The sequence below is a fragment of the Schistocerca cancellata genome, chromosome 5 (genome assembly GCF_023864275.1).
Source record: "Schistocerca cancellata isolate TAMUIC-IGC-003103 chromosome 5, iqSchCanc2.1, whole genome shotgun sequence".
Classification (NCBI taxonomy): domain Eukaryota; kingdom Metazoa; phylum Arthropoda; class Insecta; order Orthoptera; family Acrididae; genus Schistocerca; species Schistocerca cancellata.
Window position 1 is genome coordinate 620,367,560 of NC_064630.1, and position 21,980 is coordinate 620,389,539.

Consider the following 21,980-nt stretch of genomic DNA (forward strand, 5'->3'; position numbering starts at 1 on the left):
GTATACATATCAAGTTGAAATTTATATCACATATTAAGGTAAAAGGTCCCTCGTCGATGTGAAAAAGTGAAGCTTCTAAGTCAATGCAATAAAAAGATACGGCCATTTATGTCGCATATTTTGATACTCGCAAACTCAGTTATTAAAACTTATAGGGTACCTCCCCTTGGCGCCGGCCGGGGTGGCCGAGCGGTTCTAGGCGCTACAGTCTGGAACCGCGCGACCGCTACGGTCGCTGGTTCGAATCCTGCCTCGGGCATGGATGTGTGTGATGTCCTTAGGTTAGTTAGGTTTAAGTAATGCTAAGTTCTAGGGGACTGATGACCTTAGAAGTTAAGTCCCATAGTGCTCAGAGCCATTTGAACCTCCCCTTGGCGTAGAATCATGAAATTTGGCAACAAGAAAAATTTCACAGTACAAATAAAGGTAAGAAAATAGGAAAATTATTAATTTTTAATTACATCATTCGAAAAAAATACTCTCCTGTCATTTGTCGCGCGGGCAACGGCCTTGCCGCAGTGGATACACCGGTTCCCGTGAGATCGCCGAAGTTAAGCACTGTCGGGCGTGGTCGGCACTTGGATGGGTGACCATCCAGGCCGTCATGCGCTGTTGCCATTTTTCGGGGTGCACTCAGCCTCGTGATGCCAATTGAGGAGCTACTCGACCGAATACTAGCGGCTTCGGTCAAGAGTACCATCATAATGACCGGGAGAGCGATGCGCTGACCCCACGCCTCTCCTATCCGCATTCTCCTCTGAGGATGACACGGCGGTCGGACGGTCCCGGTAGGCCACTCGTGGCCTGAAGACGGTGTGAGCGCTTTGTCGCGCGACTTCAGACTTGATAGTTACATTCTCGAAACTTTTGGAATACCAGGGACCGATATCTCGCCAGTATCAATATCGATAACAGACAAAAGTCGTCGAGATCCTCGGTTACCGAAATGGATGAACTTTCTATGTAAACAGTTTAGTACGGAATGCTCAGTGTGAGTCCTACTCGCACCTGGCACATATTTTTTAAAACATCCTACGTAAGTTCTCCTACATAATACAGGCCCATTTTTATCGGGCTTGCAAGGAGTGCGATTATAGTGGGATCGAAGGCCCAGCCTCTAGGAAGACAGAAACGTTACGGCGTTTTCCGGTGACGTTTCGCAAACCGGCGAATACTGGCCGACGGCGCGAACACTGCGGAGCTCGCCGAGGACAAATGAAAGTCGGCGCAGCGGCTCACCTTCGCCTGAGATAACGGAGTTACATCACGTCACTGCTGGCACTGCGGTTACAGGTGCTGCGGGCGCGGGGATGTGACTCACGGACGTGCGTCTTCCAAATCCGCCTCCCTTCAGCGAGCTGTAATTGTCCTAAGACAGCCTGACTTTATTAACTCCGCTTCTGCGAGCAGCGACACAGTTTAACGATCGAACTGTGATTGGCTTGTAGCAACAGCTACATCCAAGGCGTACGATGTGGTTTTAATTAAGCTCACTGGACGAAAGAGCTCACTGGAGCAATTAGCTCGCACATATACCGTACTGTATATGAAGAATTACACCTTTCTTCTTACAAGGAGAGGTCCCTAGCGATCGACTTTTTGAAACTATCTATACGGCGATATAGGTTAGGATCCCAAGTATCACACACTGCAGCCATTTACCATGGTGAGCCTCGTTTGCGAGTAAATGATGAAAAAAAAAGGTCAGAATTTTGTGTGATGCTCAGTGGCATTATAAAAGTAGCTTTCTATCGAATAATTTTTTGGTGTAATGTATAGGATCACAGCTTCGCGTGCTAAACGATGTGGGTTCGAATCTAGCAGATTTTTTTTTTATTTTTAAATCTTTATCGAAGTGATTTTGAATATCATTTTTATTCAGTTAATTCGTTTAAATATAATTTTTTAATTCCATTCTGTTGTCACATCTTTTTAACCATTGTATAAATCTTTTCATTGGTTTCATTTTTTCTTTGTATCGTTCTCTTTCCAATTGGAGTTTTTGTGAATATGAATTTAATTATATTTATCTATTACAATATTCAATTATTTGAAAATTCCAGTCTATCAGTTAAAAAACAAAAGACGAAATAATCTATTTATATTTTTGCAATGGTGTGAAAATGTGTTATTGATACCAGATGTGCAGATTTTCAACACAGTAATCGTCATACAGACATTTAAAACATAACCTAAATATCTATTTTACTATGGACAAAATAACGCAGTAGAAAATTTAAATGAAAGACGGGTATATAAGTAAAACGAAATCCAAGCAAAATGAGAAGCAGATGTAATGAACGCAATAATGTGGACGAAAAAACAGGGTGGTAAAACAATAGAAATTAAATGAAATTAAAAAGATACATTTAAATCAATTAACTGAATAAAAATGATGATCAAAGTCATTTCGATAGAAACTTAAAAATAAAAATTTGCCCCTGACAAAATTCGAACCCATGACCTCCAACATATACGAAGCTTTTATCCTATCCATTGAACCACGCAACCAAACCATACAACGCTACTTTTTTAACGCCACTGAATGTCACAGGAAATTCCGAATTTTTTTTCCATCTATTACTCGCAAACGAGGGTCCACCAGGGTGAATGGCTGCGGTGTGTGATACCTGGGATCTTGACCTACATCACCGCGTAGAGAGTTTCAAAAAGGCGATCGCACCGCTGGGGACCTCTTCTTGTTAGACGTTCTGATGATGGGTAAATCTGGAAACGCGTCAATAAATGTGAATTACTGAACGCCACGAGATAAAATCGTTATAGCAACCTAATCAGCAGTGTTAAAAGTTTTTAAAAAATTGTAAAGGATATCATATTCGCAGCAGACTGTCAAAATTATTTATTTCACAATTGCAGCTTCGGCCTTTGGGCCATTTTCAAGTTGTACTGCAAAAGATTAAAGAACACTGCTGACTGTCGAAATTATTTTTTTCACAATTGCAGTTTCGGCCTTTGCGCCATTTTCAAGTTGTACTGCAAAAGATCAAAGAACACAAAAACGAAGCGCAGAGTCTACATACAGAACTGCCAAACATGTCATGTAGAAGTATGAAAAAATGATGAAAATAATACATCACTTACATTTGGCTTCAGCACTTGTCAGACTCAAAAGCCCTCCAACACGTATACATGTCACTGTCAAAAAATAAGCTTTTGCACAATAGAAATACCTGGTGTAAATTACGTGAAATGTTACCAATGTTAACATCATTCACATAAATCGTTACAGATCGATGCTCTGAGACACTCTGTACATGAGAACTACGGCTGTTGGCGCGAAATACGTTCACAAGTAAGAATATCTGTGTACTAACCAGAGATAGTACATTCCAGCGATAACAGTAGTAAGCTTCATATCACAAAATTTTTTTTTTACATCTGTCGACAACATACAGCTTTCTAGCTCAAGGGGACAGGATAGGAAAATTTGTTTATAATAGAGTTGCGTGAAAATACACATGTTATCTTTTCTAAAGGTCTCACACTGGCTTGGGTACTAATACAGAACATGGCAACAGTAATCTTACGAATAACTTTGTCCGCGTATTCACTGTAACTGACGAAAAAACGCAGAAGAAGCAAAATGCACGTCAGTGATACAGGCAACACTGCAGCGCAACAAATTTGGATAATACATCACAAGATGCTACCTCGTAAACAGAGGATATGTCTTCTTTCCAAGCCCCAATATGGGGAATGTAGGTATGTGAAATTATGACATAAATAATTTTTGCAATCGACACCTTGAAAAATTCTACATGACTGAGAACACCGACCATGAAAGTTAATTAAAAATTGTTGTAATACTTAGTTTACAATGCCTGATATGTCAGAGAGTTATGCATGTCTGAAGGAAAAGACATTGAAAACTTCGTATCATCAACTTAGACGGGCAAAATGACGATAATACTGAGAGTGAACACGTTTGTGTCATTAACACTGTTGCGGGAATCAAAGAAATGTTGCGACCCGCAGGGCTACACAATGTTGCGTATGGAGGTTTGGATCGGTCCGGGGAGCGTGCACGGATAGCCGAAATGTTTAAGGGGACCACACCGTGGTTCAGGTCGAAAAAAATCGATTTTCAGTTTTCATCATATTTCGATAGATTAAGGTTTTATTTAAGTACTCTGAAAAGGATTTTGCTGAAAAATTTTTTTTCGAGCATTTAATGACCAATTTCTACATCTACATCTACATTTATACTCCGCAAGCCACCCAACGGTGTGTGGCGGAGGGCACTTTACGTGCCACTGTCTTTACCTCCCTTTCCTGTTCCAGTCGCGTATGGTTCGCGGGAAGAACGACTGTCTGAAAGCCTCTGTGCGCGCTCTAATCTCTCTAATTTTACATTCGTGATTCCTCGGGAGGTATAAGTAGGGGGAAGCAATATATTCGATACCTCATCCAGAAACGCACCCTCTCGAAACCTGGCGAGCAAGCTACACCGCGAAGCAGAGCGCCTCTCTTGCAAAGTCCGCCACTTGAGTTTGTTAAACATCTGCGTAACGCTATCACGGTTACCAAATAACCCTGTGACGAAACGCGCCGCTCTTCTTTGAATCTTCTCTATCTCCTCCGTCAACCCGATCTGGTACGGATCCCACACTGATGAGCAATACTCAAGTATAGGTCGAACGAGTGTTTTGTAAGCCACCTCCTTTGTTGATGGACTACATTTTCTAAGGACTCTCCCAATGAATCTCAACCTGGTACCCGCCTTACCAACAATTAATTTTATATGATCATTCCACTTCAAATCGTTCCGCACGCATACTCCCAGATATTTTACAGAAGTAACTGCTACCAGTGTTTGTTCCGCTATCATATAATCATACAATAAAGGATCCTTCTTTCTATGTATTCGTAATACATTACATTTGTCTATGTTAAGGGTCAGTTGCCACTCCCTGCACCAAGTGCCTATCCGCTGCAGATCTTCCTGCATTTCGCTACAATTTTCTAATGCTGCAACTTCTCTGTATACTACAGCATCATCCGCGAAAAGCCGCATGGAACTTCCGACACTATCTACTAGGTCATTTATATATATTGTGAAAAGCAATGGTCCCATAACACTCCCCTGTGGCACACCAGAGGTTACTTTAACGTCTGTAGACGTCTCTCCGTTGATAACAACATGCTGCGTTCTGTTTGCTAAAAACTCTTCAATCCAGCCACACAGCTGGTCTGATATTCCGTAGGCTCTTACTTTGTTTATCAGGCGACAGTGCGGAACTGTATCGAACGCCTTCCGGAAGTCAAGAAAAATAGCATCTACCTGGGAGCCTGTATCTAATATTTTCTGGGTCTCATGAACAAATAAAGCGAGTTGGGTCTCACACGATCGCTGTTTCCGGAATCAATGTTGATTCCTACATAGTAGATTCTGAGTTTCCAAAAACGACATGATATTCGAGCAAAAAACATGTTCTAAAATTCTACAACAGATCGACGTCAGAGATATAGGTCTATAGTTTTGCGCATCTGCTCGACGACCCTTCTTGAAGACTGGGACTACCTGTGCTCTTTTCCAATCATTTGGAACCTTCCGTTCCTCTAGAGACTTGCGGTACACGGCTGTTAGAAGGGGGGCAAGTTCTTTCGCGTACTCTGTGTAGAATCGAATTGGTATCCCGTCAGGTCCAGTGGACTTTCCTCTGTTGAGTGATTCCAGTTGCTTTTCTATTCCTTGGACATTTATTTCGATGTCAGCCATTTTTTCGTTTGTGCGAGGATTTAGAGAAGGAACTGCAGTGCGGTCTTCCTCTGTGAAACAGCTTTGGAAAAAGGTGTTTAGTATTTCAGCTTTACGCTTGTCATCCTCTGTTTCAATGCCATCATCATCCCGGAGTGTCTGGATATGCTGTTTCGAGCCACTTACTGATTTAACGTAAGACCAGAACTTCCTAGGATTTTCTGTCAAGTCGGTACATAGAATTTTACTTTCGAATTCACCGAACGCTTCACGCATAGCCCTCCTTACGCTAACTTTGACATCGTTTAGCTTCTGTTTGTCTGAGAGGTTTTGGCTGCGTTTAAACTTGCAGTGAAGCTCTCTTTGCTTTCGCAGTAGTTTCCTAACTTTGTTGTTGTACCACGGTGGGTTTTTCCCGTCCCTCACAGTTTTACTCGGCACGTACCTGTCTAAAACGCATTTTACGATTGCCTTGAACTTTTTCCATAAACACTCAACATTGTCAGTGTCGGAACAGAAATTTTCGTTTTGATCTGTTAGGTAGTCTGAAATCTGCCTTCTATTACTCTTGCTAAACAGATAAACCTTCCGCCCTTTTTTTATATTCCTATTAACTTCCAAATTCAGGGATGCTGCAATGGCCTTATGATCACTGATTCCCTGTTCTGCACTTACAGAGTCGAAAAGTTCGGGTCTGTTTGTTACCAGTAGGTCCAAGATGTTATCTCCACGAGTCGGTTCTCTGTTTAATTGCTCGAGGTAATTTTCGGATAGTGCACTCAGTATAATGTCACTCGATGCTCTGTCCCTACCACCCGTCCTAAACATCTGAGTGTCCCAGTCTATATCTGGTAAATTGAAATCTCCACCTAAGACTATAACATGCTGAGAAAATTTATGTGAAATGTATTCCAAATTTTCTCTCAGTTGTTCTGCCACTAATGCTGCTGAGTCGGGGGGTCGGTAAAAGGAGCCAATTATTAACCTAGCTCGGTTGTTGAGTGTAACCTCCACCCATAATAATTCACAGGAACTATCCACTTCTACTTCACTACAGGATAAACTACTACTAACAGCGACGAACACTCCACCACCGGTTGCATGCAATCTATCCTTTCTAAACACCGTCTGTACCTTTGTAAAAATTTCGGCAGAATTTATCTCTGGCTTCAGCCAGCTTTCTGTACCTATAACGATTTCAGCTTCAGTGCTTTCTATCAGCGCTTGAAGTTCCGGTACTTTACCAACGCAGCTTCGACAGTTTACAACTACAATACCGATTGCTGCTTGGTCCCCGCATGTTCTGACTTTGCCCCGCACCCGTTGAGGCTGTTGCCCTTTCTGTACTTGCCCGAGGCCATCTAACCTAAAAAACCGCCCAGCCCACGCCACACAACCCCTGCTACCCGTGTAGCCGCTTGTTGCGTGTAGTGGACTCCTGACCTATCCAGCGGAACCCGAAACCCCACCACCCTATGGCGCATTTCCTACCATGTGTGTTCATGTGCCACGCCCACTTTTCTGTCACCTTCTTTTCTGCATATATTTCAGATCTTTATATCCCCTACATTGCACGTTAGAGATTTGTTTTTACTCCCGAGTGTATTGGCAATCCTTGGAATTCAACGGTCGGTATTCTTTTGTTTCTGCTGTTTGTAAACAACACGCTTTCAAACACACAGTTAGTTTTGTTCAAGTGTGATTGAAAACTTGCAGGTATACTACGGGCAGGTAATTAGGAGAAATAAAGAAAATCTGGAGGCAATGACGAGAGATGTTTGGGCCATTTTCTTCCATAAGTCCTCTACTGATGATAAACCATGTCATGGATTGTATCCATCAGGAGAAAATTCGTGGTGAAAATACAATAGGGCTCAGGCAACTGGAGAATCTTATTCTAACCAGCATTCTCTTCCTGTTGTTGTTATTACAGCAATTAAACCTATTTTCAGAGACTTGGCTCTTCCTGACCTTCTGAATGGGCAGACACAGAACCAAAATGAATGTTTCAACAGCATTATTTGGAACAGCCTTCCTAAAACTATATTTGTAGTCATGCATACAATAAAACTAGGAGTTCATGATGTTGTTACTACATTCTGTTGTTGTAATGTTGGAAAGTGTTGGGTACTGAAAAAGCTGGGAATTAATCCTAGTGAAAATATGATCACTGGGCTGCAACATTGCGATAAAATGAGGACAGCCGATGCAGATAGGTCTGCATCTAATATGCCCAAGAAAACTAGACAAACATCCAGGAAGGAGAAAAAGAAGCTGGAAGACCTGCTAGAGGCCAAAGAAGGGCCATCGTATGCAGCAGGACAGTTTTAATTAACTGTAAGTAACAAATTTCAAAACTTTTTTCTTTAAAGTCAGTTTCCCGCAAACTAAAATTTTCAGTACATACGCCCCATTATATCTGAAACTATCATAGATAAATGAATGAAATTTTCAGAGACTCTGCATAAAAAGCCACCTCTGGTACAACATTCATTAATATTCCCCCATTACAAAGATCACAAAAAATATTTTCTGCAGAAAAAACTTAATATTTTTTGTTAATAAATGTAAAAAAGTATTTCTTGAAAACTATAAAATGGATAAAATAGATTTTAGTACAGTTGACTCTATTCGCATCATGTAAGATACAGTAAAAATATTAAGGTCCTGCATCAAACAGTTTTTTCAGAAACGGGTCAAATACTTGGCTAAATTAACATGGGTTAGATAGGCAGGGTGTAGTGCCCCATAAGGCGGAAGCTCGCAATAAGTGGAAAATTCGGGTCCGAGTCACGGTACGGCACAAATTTTCATGTGTCGCCAATAGCTAATATTTCTATTCCTAATATAGCTAATGTCAAAAGAATTAGCATTTGGCGAATAAATTTCGTAATATTAATACAGCTGCAGATCGTCTGTTCCGTTAGAGACGCATGCGTGGCTGAAGGAACTGACATTATAAATTAAGTAAATCTTAACTCACTATTTCTGACATTAACTTGCATGGATGCCTTTAGAAATGTTCCCGAGTGTCTTCATTAAGTGATTGCTCTAGTTGCGATTCTAAATTTATGAATCGAACTCGGTCTACATTTTAGCACTTACCATTATATTCGTTTGAATGTAAGTGACCGATCAGAAATTATGGGTGTGAAGTAACGGCTGAATGCTACTAATTATTACTGTAAAAGAGATACCATTTCTAAGTGCTCACCGAGCGAGGTGGCGCAGTGGTTAGCACACTGGACTCGCATTCGGGAGGACGACGGTTCAATCCCACGTCCGGGCATCCTGATTTAGGTTTTCCGTGATTTCCCTACATCACTTCAGGCAAATGCCGGGATGGTTCCTTCGAAAGGGCACGGCCGATTTCCTTCCCCATCCTTCCCTAATCCGAGCTTGTGCTCCGTCTCTAATGACCACATTGTCGACGGGACGTTAAACACTAATCTCCTCCTCCTCCTTCTAAGTGCTCAAATCCCCATCAACACAAATTTCCTGCACGATCTAGCAGGACTGCCTACGCTTTGTACATGATGATACTATATGATTCACATTATAAACGCCTCCTTATTTTATTTTCGATCGAAATTTGTTATATTTAAAATGTTTATATGATATAAATCCGCTAGTATCCGCAGCCGAATAGCATAAGGATGATGAACGTGACCAGATGGTTACTAAGTTTAACATTCTAAAACAATGATTGAGAGGATATGTCAGACTGTGTTGTTGCGAGGTGTCTGCCTTGGGCTATTTATATTCGTGCCATTCCATACCAGTCGTAAATGTTACTGTGCAGTTGATACTACGAATAGTGTACTGTATTGTCCCGTAGAAATACCTCTTGTCTTTTCCAACGCACAGAAATATCTGTGGCCTATATTACTTAAAGGGGCTGTAAAATGAGTAACAGCCGCAGATGTACAACACAGCTATGTAGTAAAGAATTTTCATGTCGGATGATTACTACTCAGAGTCATAATAAAGCACAATAGAAGTTGAAAATCAATGAGTTACGCTACGGTAAAAGTAAGGCGTTCAGCAACACGAAAAGTACAACACAGTCTCCCACTTTCAGGACCACCTTATTGCTTTATTCTACTTATATCTTCATTTCCATATGAAGAGTGAAATGGAAGACTTTCTAGTGTATCAAATTTGAAATTTGTCAGGAGAATGAAAAAACATTGTGTCTCTGTTTGTACGTAAAAGCTTGTGTCGAAAAAAAATTGAGAAGTTATTCTGGCATAACGAAATTATGCTGCTCACTACATTACCACGAAAACTAATGAGAGAAATTAGGAAATAAATAGTTTATTAGGAAAGTTCTAAGTGCCGTACAAGGAAACCGACTGTTTCCAAGTCACAAAAAGTAAGTTTTTAGAAGCTGATAATCGCAAGCAAGTAAATAGCAACCAGCCACTGTTAAGAATAATGCTTATTCACACAAATAGTGCCGTTACCGGTTTCGAACCGATAAGTTCATCTTCAGAGCGATGTTGACGTTTATATTAGCTTTGTTGTTGTATAAATTAGATATCGGCTGTTTTCTTTCAATAACTAATGTAAACAACAACATATGTAAAATTAACGTGAATTGCTTTCTGAAGGCGAGCCTATCGGTTCGAAACCGGCAATGGCGCTCTTCCTTCAACTAAATAATATTATTAATAGGGTGTTCGACCGAGTTGTTTCCATTTTGCTCTTAAGTGTACTCATTGACTGGACGCTAACCAGACTGTGCGCCGTTTTTGGTCTCTTGCCGCTGTTACCACTAAGGTGACAGAATTCATCGGATAGCGCTATGCACACATGCAGATGACGGTAGTACCGCTTACACAAGACATAAAATGGCAGTGCATTGGCGGAGATGTCTTTTGTACTCCCATGATTCATGGGAAACGGTTTCCGCCGCGATTATGGCCGCACGATATGAATTAATAGACTTTGAACCTCCTGAGCCGGCCGAAGTGGCCGCGCGGTTCTGGCGCTGCAGTCTGGAACCGCGAGACCGCTACGGTCGCAGGTTCGAATCCTGCCTCGGGCATGGATGTGTGTGATGTCCTTAGGTTAGTTAGGTTTAACTAGTTCTAAGTTCTAGGGGACTAATGACCTCAGCAGTTGAGTCCCATAGTGCTCAGAGCCATTTGAGCCATTTTGAGACTGAACGCGGAATGGTTGTTGGAGCTAGAAGCATGAGACATTCCATTTAGGAAACTGGCAGTGTGCAGATAATATCAAATTTCAGATATTACCTCTCACCACGGACAGTGCAGTGGCCGACGGATTTTTTTAATTTTTATTTTTTATTTCTTTTTATTAAGATGCCATACCCCCGCGGGTAGTGGCGGCCGTTGAGGACCCAAGTCCTTCTCTGCCTGGGGTTGGGTTATGCTGTTGGGGCACCATTTATTTATTTCATGGGGTGTCCTGCCTACTTTGTGGTTGATGTTGTGCTGGCTCATGCCATTTTGTAGTCAGATTTTGCTAAACCTATGTGGTGGGATTCCTCATCCCGGTATTCACCTTACAACTGGGGAAAACCACCAAAAACCCCAGTCGAGATGGCCCTTAGATCTGGTCTCTGTGAATTTCTAGTTCAGGTTTCTAGTCTAGTTGATATTCTAGTGATAGGTGGATTATATCTGATCTCTGCGAGTTTCTAATTTAGGTTTCTAGTCCAATTGATATTCTACTGTTATATGGATTATATCGTCTGTTTATGGACCTGTGTTATAGATTGAGGGATGAGCCTACGCTATATTGACTGAGTATGTTTCTAACTTATAGTTTGTTTTGAGTAACTCTGTTTCTAGAGTGTTTGGAGGATGGTCAGGGGGAAGACGCGATCGATCGTAGCACTTCACTTCATTGGTGTGACTGTAGAGGAAAGGGGGAAGTTGTGTGGTGCTCTTCACTGGATTTTTCTTTTTCTGATTTTTTCGATAAGCTCTTTATTGTTGGGGAACGTTTTTTGGATTGCATGTGCTATAAAGTCTGGGGGGGGGGGGGGGGTGTAAGGGCGTCACTTAACGACCGAGATCACTGGAATTTGCACAGAAGTGTCACTGCTAACAGACAACCACCAACACTGCTTCAAATAACAGCAGGAATCAAAATGGTACGTACGACGAACGTATCCGTGCAGCGAAATTTGGCGTCAATGAGCTCTGGCAGCAGATGACCGACGCCAGTTTCTTTGCCAACGACACAACTTCACCTCCAGCGCCTCTCCTGGGCTCGTGACCATATCGGTTGGACCCTAGACGACCGAAAAATCGAGTCCTGATCAGCTGAGGCACGATTTCAGCTGGTAAGAGTGTGGAGTGTGGTGCAGTGCCCACTAAGCCACGGATTCAAGTTGCCAACAAGACATCGTGGAAGCTGGTGGCGGCTCCATAATGGCGTGGGATGCGTTTATACTGAATGGAATAGGTCCTCTGATCCAACTAAAGCGATCACTGTCTGCAAATGGTTACGTTCGTTTACTTGGAGACTGCCTGGAGCTATTCATTGACGTCATGTTCCCAAACAGAGATGGAATTTTATGGATGACAATACGCCATGTGACTGGTCCGAGTAACATTCTGAACAATTCCAGCGAAGGATTTGGCCATCCAGATTACCCAACGTGAATCTCATCCGACATTTATGGGTTATGTCCGAGAGGTCAGTTCGCGAACGAAATCCAACACCGGCAACGCTTTCGCAATTATGGACGGATATAGGTGCAGCATGGCTCAATATTTTTGCAGGAGACTTCCTCCGACTTGTGGAGTCCACGCCACGTCGAGTTGCTGCAGGGCAAAAGGAGGTCCGCCACGATATTAGGAGGCATCCCCTGCTTGTCGCCTCAGTATACAGTCGAGTTCGATTTTTCACGTCCACTGAGCTTTATGATACACTTTTTTTTATTGGCCCGCATACTCTATAAAAAGCAAATTCCCGCAGCGTTTTCCAACTCTGATAGATGTGATGGTCGGCCCGCTTTTAATAAATTGAATGCCGGAGCCAAAGCGTTATTGAAACTGAAACCTCATCCCTGTTAATTTTTTGACATCTTAATTTCGATAGACCCCTTACATATGCTGTTCCAGAAACTTGAAGCGACTGCACCACGATACTGGTCTCACCGTATTTCCTTTCCATAATTATAATTGAGGCAATGCTCGGCGACCGACAGCTCATTTGCTTAGTTGTTTTAGTTGGATGTTTCGCTCACTATTAGTCAATCGTGTTGAGAAAACCTGAGAGATGAAATAACATTATTAACTTTGGCCGGTTACTGTTTTCTTCTTTGCAAGAATCATACTGTATGTTGCACACAGCATGGTGTCACGATCTTAATTTTTCACCAGAGCAGCAGGAAGAAATAATTTTAAGTGCCGCTAACAATGACGCACAAGGTTTTATTTGCAAAAATGAAAGTACAGAAGTACTGTATTTGGTTTTTACCTAGTAGAAATGAAACCAACAAAAACCACATCCCACATCTTTTAAATTTTGGGAGCCGGCCGCTGTGACCGAGCGGATCTAGGCGTTGCTGCTACGGTCGCAGGTTCGAATCCTGCCTGGGGCATGGATATGTGTGATGTCCTTAGGTTAGTTAGGTTTAAGTAGTTCTGAGTCTAGAGAACTAATGAACTCAGATGTTAAGTCCCATAGAGCGTAGAGCCATTTGAACCAATTTTTAAATTTTGAAACTTCACAGGAAAGTACAGCTTGTCACAAAGACCATGCGGCATCTACTAATGCATGTTTGACAGGTTCTCTTCATGGTTTGGCACCTGGGACAAGTCTAGGGACATGCAACAAAATACCGAAAACAATAACACAAAAAAACGCTTTTTTTAAAAAAATGGCACTTAGAATAATTTTCATTTTCAGACCCATTTCTCTCCAATACCTATGCCTCTCCCCCCCCCCTCCCCCACTCACTCACTCTCTCTCTCTCTCTCTCTCTCTCTCTCTCTCTCTCTCTGTGTGTGTGTGTGTGTGTGTGTGTGTGTGTGTGTGTGTGACGTGAGGGCAAAAGCAACAGGAGCTTCATTCTTCTGTTATTCTTGTATATATGAATAACTGATACCCGTCGTTTGCAACGGAATGTTATATTTGTTTTTAACAAAATGTCTCTCCCCAAATTGTCTTCGGCATTCTCAGTGGCCTACAATGGAAATGCAATACATATTGTCTGATTAACTATAAATACGCCCGCCAGGTTAGCCGCGCCGTCTAACGCACTGCTTTCCCGGCGAGAAGGCGTGCCGGTCGCCGGCACGATACGCCCGGCGGATTAGAGCCGAGGTTCGGTGTCCCGGCCAGTCTGTGGGCGGTTTTTAAGGCGGTTTTCCTTCTGCCTCGGCGAATGCGGGTTCGTTCCTCTAATTCCGCCTCAGTTACACGATGTCGGCGATTGGTGCGCAAATACTTCTCCACGTAACTAACCTATCACGCAAACATTGGGGTTACACTCCTCTGGTGTGAGACGTTCCCGGCGGGTCCCATTGGGGGCCGAACCGCATAATAATCCTGGGTTCGGTGTGAGGCGGCGGTGGGGTGAGTGGACTGCTGTAACCTGTTGTGGGGTTGTGTACCACTGAGGGCTACGGCGTGGACGAAGCCTCTCCGTCGTTTCTAGGTAACAAGTTCCATACAATACAACTAAAAATACGCTGACGCAAAAAAAAAAAAAAATCGCAACACCAAGGAGTTGTGTAACATAAACGGAAGTTGGCAGGCGTGTTTCTCTATCTGGAAGATATCAGTTCAAATTCCTTGCCAGCTGCGTAGTTGTGGCGCTATTAGCACAACTACGAGGATGCGAATCAGGTTTGCTTTAAATACACGCTGCAACGGTCGTAAGCATTAGTTACATTTGAGACTGGACGTGCTGAGTTCATATTACTCAAGAATAACTTTAACGCGACAAAGACGCCGTTATCAACACCTCGCTGAGTTTGAGCGATGTCGTGTAATGTGGCTACGAGAAACTGGGTGTTCCTTCTGTGATATTGCAGAAAGACTTGGCAGGAATGTAGCCACTGTACATGATGGGCGCTAATGACCTCAGTAGTTGAGCGCCCTTAAACCCAACAAAAAAAAAAAACTGTACATGATTCCTGACAACGGCGGTCACGGGAATGTACTGTCGCAAGAAGACCGGGCTTCAGGTGGTCAGGCGGCCGAGATGGCCGAGCGGTTCTAGACGCTACAGTCTGGAACTGTGCGACCGCTACGGTCGCAGGTTTGAATTCTGCCTCAGGGCATGGATGTGTGTAATGTCCTTAGGTCAGTTAGGTTTCAATAGTTCTAAGTTCTAGGGGACTCATAACCTCAGAAGTTAAGCCCCATAGTGCTCAGTGGCATTTGAACCATTTTTAAGGCTTTGTAATATTTATTATATTAAACTACAGTTATAAATGATACGTCAAATGAAAGAGCAACTCATACAGTTTTACGAAGAACCTTATAGGTGTTCAATGTGAGCACCAGTTGTCACACGGAACACATCAAGTCTATAGCCGAGTTCTTCCCAGACGTTGATAAGTGTGTCTTCAGTGATTGCAGCAACAGCTGCTTCAATCCGGTTTCTTAATTCAGGGAGGTCTGCTGGTAGCTAAGGCACGTACACACGATCCTTGATGAAGCCCCAAAGGAAAAAATCGCATGGTGTTAATCGGGTGAACGTGGAGGCCATGCAAAGCAAGCCCTGTCATTGGGCCCTTTGCGGCCTATCCAACGCTCGGCTATAGACTTGATTTGTGCCGTGTGACAAATGGTGCTCACATTGAACATTCATAAAGTTCTTGGAAAACTGTTTGAGTTGCTCTTTCATTTGACGTATCATTTATAACTGTAAGTTTAATGTAATAAATATTACAAAGCGTTAAAGCCCCGATATTCATTTATAAACACCCTGTATAATAAAAAAGTATGCAAAAGACAAGCCCGTATAATGGGCGACCAAAAAGTTTCAGTTCGCAGGCCTTACAGTCCAGAATCGGTATGCCAATCTGGCATAATCGCCGTGAACATTGACGCAATAATCCCATCGATGCGACTCCATATGGGGGCGGTTGTCATCTCTCAAGGACAGATACATACTTTTAGCAGTCCACTGTGTCTTCCAGAACGATTACATTTGGACGATTGTTCGCTTTCGGACGTTTAAAGCAGTACATGCAAGCAGCCATGTGTCCGAAGGAACATAGAACGTGATTCATCTGAAAATACCACCTGTCGCCACTCAGTGGACGTGCAGGTGCGATATTCTCGTGTAAATTCCAGCTTTCGTCGCAATGAACAGCAGTCAGCTTAGGTGCATGAACCAGGCGCCTGCTGCAAAGGACCATAAACAGTAAAGTAAGCTGAACATCAGTTGATAAGACACTTTTGGTAGCCCCTAGGTTCATTTGGGCGGTAATTTGCCCAACATTTGCAAGTCTATTCGCCCTTAAACACCTCCTCAGCCGTCGTTCACCTCTTTTATCTATGGCCCGTGATGCACTTCAGATAGCCGGGCGCTGTGGCCGAGCGGTTCTAAGCGCTTCAGTTCGGAACCGCGCTGCTGGTACGGTCGCAAGTTCGAATCCTGCCTCGGGCATGGATGTGTGTGATGTCCTTAGGTTAATTACGTTTAAGTAGTTCTTAGTTCTAGGGGATTGATTACCTCAGATGTTAAGTCCCATAGTGCTTAGAGCCACATGAACCATTTTTTGCACTTATACGAGGGTCACTCCAAAAGAAATGCACACTATTTTTGTAAAAATACAGTTTTCATTCTGCATGTGTGAAAGTTTTACAGTGTGTAGATACATCCATCTACTGCTTGTTTCCAAACTTAGTTCAACCTGTTCCCGTGAGTGGCGCTGTCACAGCATGTCTTCAAGATGGCTGCTACAGTTGGCGTTCGTCAGAAGCAACGTACTGTCATAGAATTCCTGTGCTGTGAAAACGAGACAGTGGGAAACATCCACAAGAGGTTGATATAGTTGTATGGAGATGATGCTGTCGATCGCAGCACAGTTAGTCGGTGGACAAGCAGGTTACGTGATGACAGCGGGCACGGCAATATTCAGGAATGTTCTCGCAGCGGCAGGCCTCGTACTGCACACACTGCAGACAATGTCCAGAGAGTTAACGAATTGGTGACTACTGACAGACGCATCACAGTGAACGAATTGACACGCTACGTTGGGATAGGGGAAGGAAGTGTTTGCAGAATACTGAAAGTGTTGGCGTTAAAAAAGGTTTGTGCCGGGTGGGTTCTCAGGATGTTGACAGTGGCTCACAAAGAAACAAGAAAAATGGTATGCAACGAACTTTTGGAACAGTGCGAGAATGGTGGATATGAATTTCTTGGAAGAATTGTGACAGGTGATGAAACATGGCCCCATCATTTTTCACCAGAGACGAAGAGTGGTATCATGCAAATTCACCCAAGGAAACAAATATTCAAGACCACACCTTCTGCTGGAAAAGTTATGGCTAGGGTGTTTTTGATTCCGAAGGACTCTTGCTTGTGGACATCATGCCACGTGGATCCACCATAAAGTCTGATGCATATGTGACGACACTGAAGAAACTTCAAACTCGACTGAGTCGTGTTCGACCACATCGGCAAAAGCAGGATGATTTGCTGTTGCACGACAATGCACGGCCGCATGTCAGCCAAAAAACCATGGAAGCGATCATAAAACTCGGATGGACAACACTGAAACACACGCCTTACAGTCCTGACCTGGCTCCATGTGACTGTCGTCTCTTTGGGAAACTGAAAGACTCTCTTCGAGGAACAAGTTTTAAGATGATGACTCCCTCGTGCACGCTGCTAAACAGTGGCTCCAACAGGTTGTATACAGGCGCTGGTTCCAAGATGGCGTAAGGCAGTTGAGAGGGATGGAAATTATGTGGAGAAATGAAAATATTGTTTTTAAAGGATGTATCTACACACTGTAAAACTTTCAAACATGTACGAGAATAAAAGATGGATTTTTAAAAAAAATAGTGTGCATTTCTTTTGGAGTGACCCTCGTAAATCGCTCTGTTTCCACATTACAACAACTGCACTGTTCCCCGCATGTCCCTGACACGCTTTATATCCCTCCACTGCTAGTGCTGGCAACGAACATCAGTGAGTGACTACTGAACGTTGAATTCGAACATAGGCATTGGGCAGATTAATGTGACTAGACCGTGTACCGTGGTCGCAGCTCGATTTCTTCGAGGTGAAAAAGAAAACTTCCTGTTGTCGTCTCCTAAGATTTGACGGGGAAGTGAGTGAAGTATGTTGCGGTAACGTATCTAACTGCTGTAACGTAGCTACGCGTACTCGAGCTAACGTCTATCATATGACCCGTCGCGAATCACACAGCGTTAACAAGTACAGGGCGAGGAAAAGGGCGGCTGGCATGAGGTGTAGGATATCCGGCTCCCTATCCGGTGATTCCCATTACGGGAGCTGCGAGGGGCGGTCACACGTATCGCCCTGCGTCATCAGATACGCGTATAGCCGCTGCGGACACCATGCCGACTGCACCACAGGCGTCTCCAGCTCAGACAGCGCGAGTAACAAGGTCTTCTCTCGATTACTCCAAAACTTCATTAGTTCCTGCTCACAATCCGTAAGTACTAACGGTCATCGATAAGACGGCAGTATGCGGGAAACCTAGACCCAGGACTAATGAAACGAAAAAAGAATTATTTATTTCAAGTTTCTGCTACCAGTCAATTTTTATTTTATGCCTAATCTAACATAATGCAACGCGTTTCGAACATGTTTTGTTTATCTTCAAGTGTTTGTACATACATACATACATACATCGAGAAATGTTACTTAAAAATAAACAATCTTAAACTAGATCGAAAGTCGAAACAAGGCCCCCGGGAGTAGACAACATTCCATTAGAACTACTGACAGCCTTGGGAGAGCCAGTCCTGACAAAACTCTACCATCTGGTGAGCGAGATGTATAAGACAGGCGAAATTCCCTCGGACTTCAAGAAGAATATAATAATTCCAATCCCAAAGAAAGCAGGCGTTGATGGATGTGAAAATTACCGAACTATCAGTTTAATAAGTCATAGCTGCAAAATACTAACGCGAATTCTTTACAAACGAATGGAAAAACTGGTAGAAGCCGACCTCGGGGAAGATCAGTTTGGATTCCGTAGACATGTTGGAACACGTGAGGCAATACTGACCCTACGACTTATCTTAGAAAATAGATTAAGGAAAGGCAAACCTACGTTTCTAGCATTTGTAGAACTAGAGAAAGCTTTTGACAATGTTGACTGGAATACTCTCTTTCAAATTGTAAAGGTGGCAGGGGTAAAACACAAGGAGCGAAAGGCTATTTACAATTTGTACAGAAACCAGATGACAGTTATAAGAGTCAAGGGGCATGAAAGGGAAGCAGTGGTTGGGAAGGGAGTGAGACAGGGTTGTAGCCTCTCCCCGATGCTATTCAATATGTATATTGAGCAAGCAGTAAAGGAAATGAAATAATTGTTCGTAGTAGGTATTAAAATCCACGGAGAAGAAATAAAAACTTTGAGGTTCGCCGATGACATTGTAATTCTGTCAGAGACAGCAAAGGACCCGGAAGAGCACCTGAACGGAATGGACCATGTCTTGAATGGAGGATATAAGATGAACATCAACAAAAGCAAAACTAGAATAATGGAATGTAGTCGAATTAAATCGGATTATGCTGCGGGAATTAGATTAGGAATGAGACGCTTAAAGTAGTAAATGAGTTTTGCTATTTCGGGAGCAAAGTAACTGATGATGGTCGAAGTAGAGAGGATACAAAATATAGACTGGCAATGGCAAGCGTTTCTGAAGAAGAGAAATTTGTTAACATCGAGTATTGATTTAAGTGTTAGGAAGCCGTTTCTGAAAGTATTTGTATGGAGAGTAGCCATGTATGGAAGTGACACACGGATGATAAATAGTTTAGACAAGAAGAGAATAGAAGCTTTCGAAATGTGCTGCTACAGAAGAATGCTGAATATTAGATGGGTGAATCACATAACTAATGATGATGTATTGAATAGAATTGAGGAGGAGTTTGTGGCACAACTTGACTAGAAGGAGGGATCGGTTGGTAGGGCATATTCTGAGGCATCAAGGGATCACCAATTTAGTATTGGAGGGCAGCGTGGAGGGTAAAAATCGTAGAGGGAGACCAAGAGATGATAACACTTAACAGGTTCAGAAGGATGTAGGTTGCACTTGGTACTGGGAGATGAAGAACCTTGCACAGGATAGGGTAGCATGGAGAGCTGCATCAAACCAGTCTCTGGACTGAATACCACAACAATACATACACACACACACACACAAACGTTTTGCATATGGCACTAGTATTGCAGTCGACCACACATACATACAACAACGGCAACAACGGAGGAAAAGTATTGATGAGTGATTTTCTGCAAACAGTCTCACTCTCAGTTTGAAAAAGATACAACATACTCAGTTATGCACACGTACATGCACCAACGATAAATGTCAACACATTGTATGGATACAATAAGTAGGGTGGAAATCCCAAAAAAAATGGTGACTACACTGAAAAGAATTTAAACAGAAAGAAAAAATCTTTTGAACACTTAAAGCAACTCAGTTCAGTCACATTCGCACTTCTAATCACTGCAAATCTTAGGAAGATACAAGTCATTAAATTAGCAAATTTTGCGTAGTTTCATTGAACAGTGACACACGGAATAATGTTCTGGGCTAAGCCGCGCGGAATTAGCCGAGCGGTCCAGCCAAGGCGCTGCAGTCATGGACTGTGCGGCTGGTCCCGGCGGAGGTCCGAGTCCTCCCTCGGGCATGGGTGTGTGTGCTTGTCTTTAGGATAATTAGGTTAAGTAGTGTCTAAGCTTAGGGACTGATGACCTTAGCGGTTGTTAAGTAGTGTGTAAGTTTAGGGACTGATGACCTTGGCAGTTAAGTCCCATAAGATTTCACACAGATTTGAACATTTTGTTCTGGGCTAAACAATCTGTAAGGAAGTAAGTTTCCTCCGTTCTAAAACAAGACGTAAGAACATTATGTTGTACTGGCTCATAATTATCTTGTAGACATTTGTGTCAGCAGTATGGCATTCGATTGCATAGTCACAGTACAGTGTTTCTTATACGGATGTAATGGAATTTATATCTTTCGTAAATATGAGTATAAATTTGAATTTAAAAACCTTCACACATGAATTTAAACTGGTTGAACGTGAACCACCACAATTTAATGTAATGCTGCGCTGGAGGCTCTACTTCTGCAGAATAAAACATGGAACGGATAAACAACTGACAACATGACTCGTGCATATGATGTTATTTATATACATTTGACGATGCTTGTGCTGATTCTGCATTTAGCATTTGACGATGCCACTAAGGCTGCAGTACATTAGGACTTTGTTTTTATGAAACAGATCTGATGATGGTCATTACTGACCGAAACCGGCAACCTGTTAACAAAAAGTTTGTGACCATACACGTAAAGGAAATTTAAACGGATGAATTTTCGTAGTTGTTTTACCCTTTTATTTAATTCTGACGATTTCTACACTCCAGCTGTATCATTGCATCAGAGAAACGAGACCATTGCATGGGGACATATGTTAGGCGGCTAATGACCGATCTGAAACAGCACGCCTTTCAGGTGTAAACTTAGCCCGGATCGCGAATAAAGAAGATAGTAAAAATGATCTCGGGGACGTACAGATTTGAAACGATGGATTAAGCGACGAATGAACACTGTCAGTGTTCGTTCATTCTCACCAAACAATGTTCCCGCTACTTCTCTCCAATGTGGCCGAAACATTACTTTAGAAAACACATAATAAATATGAGATATGAGAAGGCTGCATTAGGAAGAGGCTACTTAACATATATTCACCGTAATTATTCACTTAAAGTACGGAAACATGAGCGAAATTGGCGGAATACATCTGCTACGACGGCTGAAAAGAGAGAGAGAGAGAGAGAGAGAGAGAGAGAGAGAAATGTATCTCCTTGACATCTCCTCCTATTTCAATTTAAGTAATATGCAAAAGGTGGGGGGTAGGAATTACTGATTGACATCTGTATTTGAAAGAAAATATTCTGTAAATGGTCAGCATGTGACCATATTCAGATATGAATAAAAAACGACCCGTTCCACATCGTTGTGATTAATCGTAAAAACCCATAGATCACGAAACTGTTTGCCTCGTACCCCGTTATCCCTGTACACGTTTGGTGTAAGGCAT

General features: G+C 42.6%; 1 protein-coding gene and 1 pseudogene across 1 annotated transcript in view; one reads left to right on the plus strand and one right to left on the minus strand.

Moving 5' to 3' along the window:
* The window catches only part of LOC126187631 (protein cycle), a 948,550-nt gene that overhangs the window by 725,785 nt on the left and 200,785 nt on the right, over nt 1-21,980 (minus strand). The window lies entirely within an intron of this gene.
* On the plus strand, nt 501-618 carry LOC126189065 (5S ribosomal RNA; annotated as a pseudogene).